This window comes from Arachis hypogaea, chromosome 2, assembly GCF_003086295.3.
Source record: "Arachis hypogaea cultivar Tifrunner chromosome 2, arahy.Tifrunner.gnm2.J5K5, whole genome shotgun sequence".
Classification (NCBI taxonomy): domain Eukaryota; kingdom Viridiplantae; phylum Streptophyta; class Magnoliopsida; order Fabales; family Fabaceae; genus Arachis; species Arachis hypogaea.
In genome coordinates this window covers 90,679,960-90,695,969 of record NC_092037.1, presented here as the reverse complement: position 1 = coordinate 90,695,969, position 16,010 = coordinate 90,679,960, and positions in this window count along the sequence as shown.

Here is a 16,010-nt window from a genome sequence, read left to right as displayed (position 1 = left end):
TTGGTTATTGTAAATATTTTTCAAAAAAAGTTTTCATATTTTTATTTTAAAATTTTTTATCTTATCTTAGTTTTAAATTTCAAAATTCAAATCCTTTTAAAAAAAATCATATCTTTTTCAAAAAAATCATATCTTTTCTTTTTTTCAAAAAATCATATCTTTTTCAAAATCTTATCTTATCTTTTTTTCAAAAATCGTATCTTTTTTAAAATATTTTCTTTTTGTTAGTTTTTGTTTCTATTTTCTCCTACTACTATGAACTCTCACCCCTTTGGCTATGAGTATGGTTACAACTATGTTGCAGGAAGAAGAGATTACAATGAGAACATGCATCAAGGTTGGAGCAATCAAAGATGGGAGGAGCCACAAGGATTTGATTAACCCTCATGGCAACAACCACCTCCAATGGACTATCAACAACCATTATGTGATGCATACCAAGATAACGGCTATGGTGAGCACTCTTTTGATTATCAACAACCACCACCATACGCCTATGAACCACAGCCTTGGACCACCATACTCACAAGCCCCCTACAACCATTCACCTCTATATGACCCTAACCCATATCCACCATACCAACCACCATATGAACCGTATGAACCATATAGAACCACCCCAATTCCACCGCAATTACTCTCAAGAACCACCACCTCAATATACACCATCTCCATATCCATCAATCCAAGAGCACTATGATCCTACTTATGATAGCCGAGCGCAACAAGAATCAAGGGATCGTCTCAAGGAAACAGTGGAAAAATTTCATGCAACCCTTTGCCAACTGGATCAAGCGATAAATCGATTACCTTCCTGACGTTCGGACATTCAAGGAACTCCCATGGCTTCATGTGGAGAATCTACTGAAGAACTTGGCATGAATGAGGATTTAGAAACTCCAGTGGATAGTGAGTAGCACAATTTTGTATTGGAACAATTAGAAGAAGCTACGCCTGCCATTGAAGAGGAAGAAGTGGTTGAAGACTTAGGAGATGCGGAACCCCCATGGGAAACTCAAGTCACAGAGCCCCCTTCTAAGGAGTTTGAATTTGATGTTGAGGAGAGTGTACAACCTCCAAGGCATATCATGGTTGAAGACTTTGAAGGGGACGATCATTAATGAATTCTTATCTACATTTGAATCATCTCCCATTGGACTTGACATGGAGATTAAAGAAGAAGAAGCACAACCTCCCATGCCCTTGGTGAACAATGAAGAAGAAATTGAATCGGAAGAAAGCTCCCAAGAGAAAGAGGTTGATATTAACGAAGCTTGCAAAGAGGTGGAAGTTGTCAGAGAAGAGCACAAGGGAGTGGAGCTTGCAAATTCATTAGAAACACCTCTCCCAAGGCCATTACCGTCCAACACAATGTTCAAGTTGGCAAAATTCTTATCCTTATCCTTTACTTTCCCACTTGAATATGGGCTACTAGAGACGGATGATCAACTTAGAGCTCTTTGTGGCATTAAGAGTAAGAGGAAGGTGGTTAGTGGTTGGAGTTGTCGAGCAAGGTTCAACATGGTTGTGTGCTCAAAGTTTAAACTTAAAGGTTGGTGTAGAACTCAGTTGAATGGGTCTAGGAAGTTATTTGGCAGCTCCCTTGAGGATTCTAGGAAGTTATTTGACAGCTCCTCTGAGGATTCAGATTGCTTGCTACCCGGATGGAATCATCAGGATCCACTTGAAAACGGGTGTAGAAACAAGGTTTGGGATCTTGGAATCTATTCTGACATTCAACACCCCGGGAGCCTCGAAGCCTGTTTGAACTTACTCAAGGGCTTTATATGCCTTTTTTGGGACCCCGGTGGCTGTTGGCATTCCAAACAATGGTGAAGATTTTTGGATGAATACAAGCACAAGACACCATAACAAGAAGTTCACCAAATGTCCAACTTAAGGACTTTAACTAAAAGTGCTAGGTGGGAGACAACCCACCATAGTATGATCGTTCCTTTTTCAGTTTGAATTTTAGTCTATTTTTAAGTTTTGATTGAACCTGGAATTTTGCATAACATTCATTGCATTCTGCATACAAAAAAAAATTCGCAAGTGACGCGACAGCGTCGCCGACGCGTCTGCGTCATATGTGCCTCAAGGAAGAAAAGAGATTTTACAGAGAGTCACGCGAAAGCGTGGCTGGAGGCGTGCCTTTGGCACAAATTGATCCACACGACCGTGTCGCTGACGCGTCCGCGCCATGTGGGAAAAATGCCTCTCACGCGTCCACGTCACTCACGCGAACGCGTGGCCCTGTAAAATCGACGTAAAAAGGGTGTATGGCAGCAAGTTGTGATGGAGTGGGGCTGAAACCATGCTAGGAGCACAAGCCCTACCATGCGAACACGTGCCCCACATGTCCGCGTCGCTTTTCAAAATAGGCCATCCACACGATCGCGTCACCCACACGACCGCGTTACCCAGATTTTTGGCAAAATGCATTTAAAACAAAGAGTTGCGCGAACGCGAGGCTGCACTCGAAGCCAATCGCACAAATCAGGCCACGCGTGAACCCCGCGTCACCTGATAATTATCACACACCACGCGATCGCGTGACCCACGCATTCGCGTCACATGCGACGCACAACTTATCCACATTAGCGCCTCTTTTCTTTTCTAATCCTAATTTCTTCTATCTTTTCTTCTTTCTTCTTCATTTTCTTACTTTCTTCTTCTTCATCTCCTTAACTTCTCATCCCTCTTCACTTCCATTCTATTTCATTTAATTTATTTGCATACTTTCATTCATTGCATTATTTTCATTGGTGTTAGAAATTTATTTGGGTCATTATTTTCTATATTTTGCTTGTGGATTATTAAGGAATTGTTTGACAATTATATATTATTTTTTATAGGGTTGCTTGCATGTTCAATTTAATACTTTCAATAACTTATTTACCATGCATGCTATGTGTTTGTGGAAAAGCCGTATGGCAATGTGCATTATTTTAAATTATTCTACTACTCTAATGCCTATTTTTCACAAAACATCTTTTTATATTTTATTAATTATTTATAATTGTCCATACAAACATATTATTAGTTTGAAAGGCTTGGTAATCTAACTTGGACATTGAATGCTTGATCTATGCTACTCATGTCTTTGCCGACATGCCAATAAATACCTTGCATTTAACTGTCATCACATGCACTTGCTATATTTCCATTGATGACTTTTCACATGTAGTCATGACCATGTGTTAACGTCATTCTTCTTTACTATGCATTGATTACCACCTTTCCCGTTCTCTTCTTTGCTCTAACCCTTAGCTTTAAAAGTTACTTTCTTTTTCCCTTTTCAGGATGGCCACCAAGAAGGGTAGAGAGAAAGCTACTCCCAAACCACCGGTAAGGAAAGGAACAAAAAGAGCACCAGCTGAGGAACCACAACCCCCATCCACTTGCACATCTTAGCATGCACCGAGGACGGTGCAATCTTTAAGTGTGGGGAGGTCGATACCGACTTCCAGGGGTTAGTTACCTTCTTTTCAACACCAATACTCTATTTTCTTTGTTTGTTCATTGTTGCATTTGCATATTTGATTGTATGTTTGTTTGATTTTATACATATTCTACTTGGTTGAAAAATAATAAGTTTCTTCTAAAGACCCTATTTTTGAAAATTTTCACTAATTTAAAATCAAAATTTTTTGTGTTAAATTTGTTTGAAGTTGTATTTGGAATAAGGTTTTTTAGCCAAAAAACACACAACCTGTGAGATTTTGAGCTTATTTACATGGTTACATTATTTAACCATAAATTTTTATTCTTGTGTGTTTTCTTCTCTATAATTGCAATCTTTGCTTTGTTACATTCTATATGTCCATTATTTAGTGTATTTACATGCTTGCATATGATTGAGGCCATCATTTGATTATTAACTCACTTATCCCAAATAGCCTACCTTTTCAATCACCTTTGTTAGCCTCCTTGAGCCTTTTTGACCCCCTCTTCTGTTTTATAACCACATTACTAGCCTTAAGCAGAAAAATAAATTAAAAATCTCAAGTTGAATCCTTGGTAAGCTTAAGATAGATATTGTGTATAATTTAAGTATGAGGAATTTTATGGGAACATGGGATGATAGGAAAAAAGGGAATTAAATTGAATAAGTTATTTCAAAATTTGGGAAGCATGCTCATGTGAAATCAAAATAATTAAATTACCATGTGCATTGAGATTAAAAAAAATTAAGTAATTAAATAAGGGGATACAAAAATGACCCCAATGCAAAATAAAAAGAACCAATGCACATGAGACAAAATTCAAAAATAAATTTGGTGCATGAGCATGTAATACAAAAGTGGAAAAATTTGGGTAGCTAGGTAAAGAATTTTGAAATTATATAAAGTATGTATGATAAGTGAGATCTTAGACTAATTAGGGATTCACTTTGTTAGCTCACTTAGCCTTATATATACATCCTTACCTTTACTCAGCCCCATTACAACCTTGAAAGACCTTATGATGTTTGTATTGGTATGCTAAATATTTGTTGATTGGTTAGATGAAGAACAAAGTTTAGAAAGCATGATTAGAGAAGAGTAGAGTGAATTACCCTATACACTTGAGAGACTAGAGTGATATACACTACCAGTGATGGTTCAATGCTTGATTCTATGTTCCCTGCTTTCATGAGCTATCTTCTTACAAGTTTACTTGTCTTTTATTGTGTAATTTGAATTAGTGGAATTTGATTCATATTTGTCTTGAAGAACTTGTTTACTTTTAACCAAGTAGGTAGAAATATTTTGCATGTAGTTGCATTCACATAGATAGGTTACATTGCATACTCTCTATCATTCCTCTTCACTCCTTTATAGCTTCTCTTGAGTTTAGCATGAGGACATGCTAATGTTTAAGTGTGGGAAGATTGATAAACCACTATTTTATGGTTTATCTTATGCTCAATTGAGTGGTTTTTATCAAGCCTTTGCACACTTATTCATACTATAGTGACCGTACAGCTAGATGTCGCAGTGACGAAAATCAGCGTGTTTAATTTTATAACCAGCGAATTTTGGGCTATTTTTGACCCAGTTCTCGGTCCAAAAAACACATATTATAGGCTATAAAGTGGGGGAATGTGTCCATTCATAATTGAACAACATAGAGAATACAACATACATTCATACATAGTTTTAGGATCCAGATGTAGGTTTTTTTAGAGAGAGAGGTTCTCTCCTCTCTCTTAGGATTAGGATTAGGATTTCTATTAGGATTAAGATTTCATCTTCTTCAATCATAGGTTCAATGTTCCTTTTTATTTATTTTCTCAAATTAACTTATGAATTTTTCCCATGTTGGATGTGATTTTTTTATTAATAATTGAGGCATTTCAGACATATGATTTTTATTTAGTTTCTTATATTCTTGGCTCTGGTTGATTAATTGGTGACTCTTGAGTTATCAAACTCATCATGATTGATAATTGTTATCTTCGCTGATTGATTTAGATTCCTATAACTCTAGTCTTTCCTTAGGAGTTGACTATGACTTTAGATGTTAAATTGATTTGTCCACTTGACTGATCTTTATAGTTAGAGGTTGAATTAGGGGGAGCAAAAATATAATTCTCATCATCATTGATAAGGATAACTAGGATAGGACTTCCCGTTTTCATACTTTGCCAAGAGTTTTCCCTTGCTATTGATTTAATTCCCTACAATTTATTTCTCATGTTCAAAACCTTTCATAAACCCAAAAATATACATTTTTTCATAACCAATAATAAATCATACTTCCCTGCAATTCCTTGAGAAGACGACCCGAGGTTTGAATACTTCAGTTTATAAATTTTATTGGGTTTGTTACTTGTGATAACCAAACGTTTGTACGAAAAGATTTTCTGTTGGTTTAGAAACTATACTTACAACGCGATTATACATTTGTGAATTTCTTTACCGACAGGAAACCCGTTCGTCAAGTCTATATTATTAATAGACTTCCTATAACAAACTTAGACAACCAAAGTCCATTTAAGGTTCTTTTCAAACATCAACATGATTATAAGTTTTTTAAAATCTTTGTATGTATGTGTTTTCCTTATTTAAGGCTTTATAGCAAGACTAAATTCAACTACAAACTTGAACCATGCTTATTTTTAGGATATGACTCAAATTATAAAGGGTATAAATGTAAAAGAGGAATTGAAAATCCTAGAAAACTACTTTGCAGTGAACCCAAACAGAAAGAAATTGAGAAGCAGAGGATTCTAGAATAGAGAAGGTTTCTTGAGAAAAATGAAACAATGAATTCTATTAAAAATGTAAAATGAAATCACACTAAAAAACTCAAATATGCATTCCTTACACCTATTTATAACTCTTTAACTATCCACTAAACAGTTCTCTCAATACTCCCCCTCAAACTGAGGCACGATTTGTCTCGAAGTCACAGTTTGAACCTGTATTTCTGAAACAAACTTAGGGACAATGGTTTAGTTAAAGAATCGGCCACCATTTCTTGAGAGGGTATGTTAACAACATAGAGAGATTTTTGATTTACTAAATCCCTTAAAAAATGCAAATCCAGCTCAAGGTGTTTACATCTACTATGCAAAACTGAATTTGCAGCCAATAAACAGGCACTCTGATTGTCACAAAAGATGGTTGGTGACATAGGTTATGGGATTCGAAGCTCTCCCAAAAGCTGCTGTATGGACATTAGCTCAGTTTGTGCAGCACACATTGCCCTATATTCTGCTTCAGTAATGCTCCTGCTCACCTTTGTCTGCTTGTTACTCTTCTATGAGATCAGATTGCATCCAAGATAAACACAAAATCCAGTTATTGATTTTTTTATCATCTAGATCTCCACCCTAATCAGCATCTGAAAAAGCCAACAACCTAAAATCAGTGCAACAAACTAGAGAGATAATAGGGATTTAACTCCTTTTAAATATACTTATAAAAGAAGAGGAGAAAAAGTAGCAAACTGAAATTTAAATTCTGAAACTCCACATCTTTAGGACAGTATTTATAGGATTAGATATTATAAATAGGAAGGCTGGAAAAGCTAGTAGGCAGAAAATAAGTGGAGTGAAAATCTAGAGGAAGAGAATTGGCCTCTCGAAAGTCAATTATTCTTGTTATTCTTCATTTAAATCTATAATATTATTCTGTCAGTGGGGTAATTATCATATCGATAATTCCTTCCTCTGTTCAGTTATTCTGTTCTTTCCTTCTACCCTTATCTTCTACACTCAATTCTGCCCTAACAGTAAGGATACTATAGAAACTGTAATAATTGGTTTCAGAAGTTCGATCTGGGCTTCTTCCTGTGAATGGTTTCCACACACAGCGGAGGTGTGATGGAGGATTGGGTTGAGAGTCTGGAGAAACAGTTGAATAAGTTTCGATCTGAACAAAACAGAATAATAGAAACGATGACGCAAAGGATGGATGAATTAGTGATGCAAATCCCACAATAGGATTCGAGCAGTGGGAACTCGCGCATCAATGATCCGGGTGGAGAGCGTCAGTGAGATCCAACTCCAAACAGGGGTGATCTCAATTGCAGAGTGGACATTCCTTCGTTTGATGGCTCGGATGCGAGTGGGTAGTTGGTTCGAATGGATCGTTATTTTCGCATATCGAGGATTTAGGTGGAAGAGAAACTCAAGTATGCGGTGCTTGCACTTCATGGGGAAGCTTTAACGTGGTTTGAATGGTGGGAGTCTCAATCCACCTTCCCTTCATGGATTCGTTTTAAACAAGATTTTCTCAAACGATTTGAGCCAGGTGCAGATGCAAATCCTCTTGCGCCATTATTGCAGGTGAGACAGCATGGGTCGGTTATGGAGTATCGGAGAGACTTTGAGATAGCGGCTAGGACACATAGACATTTGGGGGGAGATACTTTGTTGTGCATGTTCCATGAAGGACTCAAACCGTCGATCAAAACGGAGATGAGAGTTGCCAAGTTTGAAAACCTCCAGGCGCTGATGGATATGGCCATGATGTTAGAGTCGAGGAATGATGCATGGCGTGAAGAAGGAACACACCCCGGAGGAAGACGAAATGAAAATACTAACCGTTTGGGCTGGAGCGGTGCTAGATCCAATAATTGGGCTCGGCCCACTTCACAATCTCCTTCAATAACTAAATAGCCCACACCCATCCCACATAGTAAAACAGAATCTAATACTTCCTCGACCCCTTCCACCACTAATATAACAAAGCCTTCATCACGATGGATTTCAAATGAGGAATGGTGTGAGAGACAGCGCAAAGGTCTCTGTTTCCGATGCGGGGACAAGTGGAATCCTGGCCACGCATGCAAGTTCAGACATTAACAACTCATTCTCTTGGGGGAGGAGGAGGAACAACCCGAGGATTGTTGCGAAGATTTGGCCTCGGAGGAACCTGTAGTAACCATTAACAGTCTTTCTCTTCGTCTCTCTTCTCTAAGTTATTGGGGACTTACATCACACCAAACTTTGAAGGTACGAGCTACTATAAACGGTGTTGAGGTGGTCGTGTTGGTTGACCCAAGGGCTGAGGCGAATTTTATTTCATCTTCTCTCATTCCATACTGGGTTTGTCATTGGTACACCTGCCTCCTTTCCGAATTAAGGTTGGAAATGGAGCAATAGAGCATGGGTTAGGTGGCTGTAAAAAAATGGAAATATTGGTACAAGGAATTTCTATTGTGGAGGATTTCTTGGTGATGGAATTAGGACGTTCTGAAGTAGTTTTGGGTGCGGGGTGGATTGCTAGTTTGGGAAAATTTAAAGGGGATTATAACGCCTTATCCCTGAGCTGGATGTTAAATGGGAAGAAGGTGACTTTGCATGGTGATCCCTCTTTAGGGAGAAGTCGAGATAGTGCAAAAGTGACTTTAAATGTCCTGAGAAATAATGAAGAGGGCTTTCTCGTAACCCCTGTGTTCATTGCCGATTCTACAGAAGCCCAACTATCTGTTTTGTCAGCAACTTTGGCAATTTTGCAGCAATTTGAGGATGTCTTTCAGTCCCCATATGGTCTTCCTCCACAAAGAAATTACGATCATGCTATAGTATTAAAAGACAGTGCAGAGATTCCAAACATTAGACCTTACAGATATCCACATTATCAGAAGGCAGAAATGGAAAAAATAATTGATGAAATGCTGCAGATTGGGATTATTCGGCCCAGCACAAGTCCCTTCTCAAGCCCGGTAATTTTGGTAAAGAAAAAGGATGGTGGGTGGAGGTTTTGCGTCGACTATAGGGCCCTCAATAAGATCACGGTGCCGGACAAATTTTCTATTCCTATAATAGAGGAGCTATTGGATGAGCTCGATGGTGCAACAGTATTTTCCAAATTGGATCTTAAATCCGGATATCATCAAATTTGAATGAAGGAGGAAGATATTCATAAGACAGCTTTTCGCACCCACGACGGCCATTACGAATTCCTTGTAATGCCTTTTGGCCTCACAAACGCTCCATCCACTTTTCAAGCTCTCATGAACACTGTACTTCGTCCGTTTCTCAGAAAATTTGCTCTAGTTTTCTTCGATGACATCCTTATTTATAGCAAGGATCTCAGTAGCCACAGAGGTCATTTGCAGAATATTTTTGAGGTACTGAGACAGCACAGTTTATTGGTAAATAAAAAGAAGTGCTGTTTTGAAGCAACGAGTATTGAATACCTTGGCCACGTTATTTTTGCCGAAGGGGTGGCGGCTAATCCTAAGAAACTCAGAGATATGCTTGACTGGCCTCCACCAAAAGATATTCGCAGCTTGAGGGGTTTCTTGGGCTTAACCGGATATTATCGGCATTTTGTAAAGGGGTATGGTGCTATTGCTGTTTCTCTCACCCAACTTCTCAAAAAGGACTCTTTTAATTGGGGTAAGGATGCAGAATCTGCTTTTCAAATGCTCAAAACAGCTATGGTTTCAGTTCCGGTTTTAGCCATTCCATGCTTTTCTAAACCTTTCCAGCTGGAAATCGATGCATCCGGAAAGGGAGTGGGTGCTGTCTTGATGCAGGAGGGTCAGCCAATTGCTTTTATGAGTCAAAAACTCTCGGAAACAGCCCAGCAGAAATCTGTCTATGAAAGAGAGTTGATGGCAATTGTTCTAGCTGTTCAAAAGTGGAAACACTATCTCATGGGACAGCAGTTCACAGTTTTTACTGATCAAAAGTCCTTGAAGTTTTTATTAGATCAGCGAGTAGCAGAAGAAGGCCAGCAGAAATGGTTATCTAAGTTACTGGGATACAATTTTGACATTAAATATAAGGCAGGGACAGAAAACAGGGTGGCTGATGCCCTTTCTAGGAAATTTCATTTTTCCTCCCTGTCTTTTTCCATGGTAGCAGAGTGGGATGATATGGAGGCTGAAGTATTGGCTAATGAGAAATTAAATGAGATTATGCAGAAGTTGTTGGTGGGGGAAGAAACTACACCCAGTTTTGCATTAATGAATGAAAAACTCAAATATAAAGGGAGGTTAGTGCTTGTAAAAACCTCTAAATGGATTCCAAAAATTCTGATGGAATTTCATAGCTCCAAGCTGGGAGGCCATTCGGGCTTTTTTAGAACTTACAAGAGGATTTCTGCTATCCTTTACTGGGAGGGTATGAAGGCAACAGTGATGAACTTTATTAAAGGCTGTGAAATTTGTTAGCAAAACAAGCATTCTACCTTGCAACCTACTGGTCTCCTACAACCGCTGCCGATTCCTTCCAATGTATGGGCTGACATCTCAATGGATTTCATAGGGGGATTACCCAAAGCCAAATGGATGGATACGATATTTGTGGTGGTGGATCGTATGACCAAATATGCTCATTTCTTCCCACTTTCACATCCCTTTACGACAAAGGATGTTGCAGTTTTGTTCATTAAGGAAGTGGTACGCCTCCATGGTTTTCCATCTTCAATTGTCTCTGATCGGGACAAAATAATCATGAGTGCTTTCTGGACGGAAGTTTTTAAACAGGCCGGTACTACCTTGAAGATGTCCTCGGCCTATCACCCACAGACCGACGGCCAAACTGAGGCGGTGAATAAATGCTTAGAAACCTACCTGCGATGCTTAACTGGTGCTAAACCTAAACAATGGCCAGCTTGGCTTTCTTGGGTAGAGTTTTGGTATAATACCTCATACCATGGCTCTATTCGGATGACACCTTTTTGAGCTTTATATGGCAGGGAACCTCTAGCTTTATTATGAGGCGGGATGAAATCTTCAGTAGAGGAAGTAAGGGTCTTATTGGAGGAACGAAATCAAATGCTGGATGAAATTCAATTTCAGCTTAATAGGGCTCAGAACAGAATGAGACAAAGTGCAGACAAGAAAAGACGTGATGTGTCTTTTGAAGTAGGAGACTTTGTGTATCTCAAACTTCAGCCATATAGGATGAAGTCTTTGGCAGCCAAATCAAATCAAAAGTTGGGTGCAAGGTTTTATGGTCCTTTTGAGGTGCTAGAAAGGATTGGGGCAGTGGCCTACAGGCTGAAATTACCTGACACCACAAGAATACAGCCTGTTTTTCATATTTTCCAGTTGAAGAAAAGTGTTGGACCTTCCTTACATCCTCAACCATTACCCGAAGCACTCACTAAAGAATGAGAATTGCTGGTCGAACCTGAACAAGCCATTGACAGCCGCTACAACAATCAGGGAGATCTTGAGGTTCTTATCAAATGGAAAGAACTGCCAGATTTCGAGAACACTTGGGAGTCAGCAGCAACATTACAGACAACATTTCCCCTTTCCACCTTGAGGACAAGGTGGCTCTTCATGGGGATGGTATTGCAACAAACCAGAGAGATAATAGGGATTTAACTCCTTTTAAATATACTTATAAAAGGAGAGGAGAAAAAGTAGCAAACTGAAATTTAAATTCTAAAACTCCACATCTTTAGGACAGTAGTTATAGGATTAGATATTATAAATAGGATGGCTGGAAAAGCTAGTAGGCAAAAAATAAGTGGAGTAAAAATCTAGAGGGAGAGAATTAACCTCTCAAAAGTCAATTATTCTTGTTATTCTTCATTTAAATCTATAATATTATTCTGTCATTAGGGTAATTATAATTTATCTAATTCTGCAGCATTATTACCAGTAACAATTATATCATCTACATAAACTAACAAGTAAATCACATTAGAATAAAAAAATCTAACAAACAAAGACACATCAGATCTGGTTTCTTTAAATCCAAACTGTTGAAGAGTAGTAGATAATGTTTTATACCAGGCCCTCGGTGCTTGTTTTAGACCATAAATGGCCTTGTTTAGCTTGCACACTAGTTGTTCACCCTTTGTAGAGTATCCTGGAAGTTGCATCATGTATACAGTCTCATTTAAGGTGCCATTGAGAAAGGCATTATCAAAATCAAACTGTCTCAATGGCCAATTTAATGAAAACAGTAATAGTTAAAATAACTCTAATGGTGGAAGGCCTTACCACTGGACTATAAATTTGATCATAGTCTATACCTTCCACTTGATGAAAACCCTGTCCAACAAGTCTTGCCTTATACCTCAGAATATCACCTTTAGCATTTTTCTTTATAGCAAACACCCACTTACTTCCAATAATTGTGGTATTAGCTGGTGGTTCTGTTAATTCCCATGTTTTGCACTTCTGAAGAGCAACAAACTCTTTATCTATTGCCTCTCTTCAGTGAGAACATTGTAACGCTTCAGCCATAGTCCTTGGAGTATTGTGTAGTAGATCAGTTTGTTGAACAGTCAAGGCTTTTGGTTTGAACACTCCAGATTTTGATCTTGTTGTCATCGAATAAGCATTTGTTGAAGAAATGGAAGGAAGGCTAGTTTCAATACCACTAATAGGAATTATGTTCGGAGAAGAATTGGTAGGAGATGCTGAAGGTGGGTGACATTCTGAAATTCTGATCTCCTCATTCTCATGACTAGAAGTAGTGTCATGAGTGTCCAAGCCTGAGTGAGAAGGAGATGGTGTATCATGCAATGATTCACTTGTAATTTGTAATCCAGTATCTGAATGTATACTCAAAGACTTCGTAGCTTGATTAGATGAGGACATTAATGATGGAGTTGAATCAATGATGGTAAATGCAGGGGCCTTAAGCTGGCTACCACTCTCTGGATTATTCTTGGAAGAATAATCTCTATCCAAGGTGTTAGAAAACAATTTTTGATATGAAAAAGTATACTCATGAAACAACACATGTCGAGCCATATAAATTTTTACCATTTTGTGCCATACACTTATAGTCTTTAAAATTTGAATCATATCCTAAAAATAAACATGGTTCAGATTTATAATTAAATTTAGTTTTACTATAAGGCCTTAAGAAAGGAAAACACATACATCCAAAAATTTTAAAGAAAGTATAATCTGGTTGATGCTTAAAAAGAACCTCAAAAGGACTTTTGTTATCAAGAACTAGGGGTAGGGAGTCGATTAATGATATAAACAAAACTCAAAAAGGCATCTTCCCAAAATTGCATAGGCAAAAAAGATGTAGCTAAGAGGGAGAGACCCACTTTTGTAATATGCCTATGCTTCCTCTCAACACTTCCTTGTTGATGATGAGTATAGGGGCATGATTTTCTATGATGTATACCTTCATTTGCAAGAAAATTAGTGAAAGCACGTGACATAAATTCCATTCCCAAATCCATTTGTAAAGCCTTTATTTTCTGTCCAGTTTGATTTTCTATAAATGTTTTATAATTCTAAAAAGCTACTAAAGATTGAGATTTATTTGTGAGTAAGAAAATGCATGTATATTTAGAATGTGCATCAACAAAAGAAATATAATATCTAAATCCACTTCTTGATATTACAGGAGCAGCCCCAGATATCCACAAAAATAAGTTCTAAAAGTGTCATATACATAGTATCATTTAAAGAAAAAATGTAATCTATGCATCTTAGCTAAAGGACAGATTTCACATACATGATTAGCAGCAGAATGAGAACTAAAATGCAAAGAAATTTTATTCATAACATCCATTACAGTTTTAAGAGAATTATGGCCCAATCGTTTATGCCATAAATCCACAGGGTTATTCTGATTACATTTGGAAACAGGATATCCACTAGAATCTAAAGACTGATTAGCTAGTTGTGTAGTAGTAGTATAAGCACTAGAATACTGAGATCTAGAACTAGACAGGTTATCAGGGATCTGTATTGAGGTATTAGACAAATTTTTTGGTACTTGAAAGTTATCAAAAGAGTAAGTGTCATTTCTAGACATGCCTTGTAGGAGAAGTTCTCTGGTATCCTGATCATGAATAGTATAATAATCAGGTCAAAATTCAAAGTAGACATGGTTATCAGCTGCAAATTTAGAAACACTCAATAGATTTTGAGTAATTTGTGGTACAAGAAGTAAGTTCTTTAAACGAAAAGCAATATTTGAGGAGGAATAAAAAAGAATTGAAGAATCAGAATGAGTAATTGGAATACCTGACCCATTACCTACAAAGAGCTGATCATTATCTGAAGGATTTGGTGATGCTGTGAGGAGATTTCCTGGATCTGAAGTGACATGATGACTCGCTCCTGTGTCCGGTAGCCAAGAAGCTTCACTTACTGAAGAGGAATGGGTAAGATATGCCCTAGGTTGATGAAAATTGGAGGATGGAGGGGGTGGTTGTGTATTACTATATGGAATTTGCATTGGGGTAGAGTTGGTTGTGGAATTAGGTTGAAAAGTAGTATCAAAACGATGGAAGCAGTTCCACACAACATGTCCTTGCCTTCCACTTAATTGGCATTGAGGATGATTTTGGGTGTATCCAAAACGTCCTCCACGATTACTGCGGCCACCACGGCCTCTTTGAAAGCCTCCACCTCTTTGATATTCAAATGATGAGGAGGATTGAGCATAATGAGCTACAGGCATACCTACATCAGGTTTCTTGAACCTGTCCAACATATCATCAAACGCAAGCAGATAAGATTCAGCCTCTGCAACCTTGAAGGTTCCAAGCCTTGACATTACCGAACCAATGTATACAGTGTAATCTTCATTAAGACCCTCGATTATTGTTTGTATGTGATCTGAGTCAGGTACCTCATAGCCGAGAGCAAAAAGGGCGCCGACCACATTCCGAATCTTGTTCAGAAAATCAGAAACAGTTCCATTTTTCTTACATGATTTGAGTTGGGATTTCAAACTTTGAATTCATGAAGCGGAAGCATCTTCAAAGTATATTTCAATTCTTTCCCAAACTTCATAAAATTGTGAAAGATGAATTATATTGTTCTTGATGCTGGTAGTCATCGATTCTACAAGCCAAGTAGTGAGAGTTAAATCTTGTAATTTCCATGTCTTGTACTTCGCCGATTCAGAAATTGTTTTGGTCGCTTCATCAGTCACGAACTGCGGCAGAATCTTGGAGCTGTATAGATGATCTTCTATAGAAAGGCTCTGAATTATTAACATAGCCGTGTGTCTCCATGTGCTATAATTGTCTTGAGTGAGTTTGTCTGAGATAGGTGAGAAGGTCTTCTTGGAAGAGTCAGAGAGGATAATCTCCATGACAAAGATGAGCAAGATTATAGGCTCTGGATACCACAAAAGAGGAATTGAAAACCCTAGAAAACTACTTTGCAGTGAACCCAAACAGAAAGAAATTGAGAAGCAGAGAATTCTAGAATAGAGAAGGTTTCTTGAGAAAAATGAAACAATGAATTCTATTAAAAATGTAAAATGAAAGCACACTAAAAAACTCAAATATGCATTCCTTACACCTATTTATAACTCTTTAACTATCCACTAAACAGTTCTCTCAATAAAGTGTATGGCACAAAATGAAAAAAAATTATATGGCCAGACATGTTATTTTTCAGGAACATACCTTTTCATATCAGAAATTGTTTGCTAACAGACTTTGTAGCAGTGAATCTATAAAGGATACTCCTAGCACTGGCTCATTTTAGATACAAGTTTCTGGACCTACAGTTGATACACCAACACCACAACTTACATCATCACCAATTCAGTAATATAAGCCTCTTACTGATGACTCTGACAATGAATCAAACAATACAAATCCCTCTTTAAATCA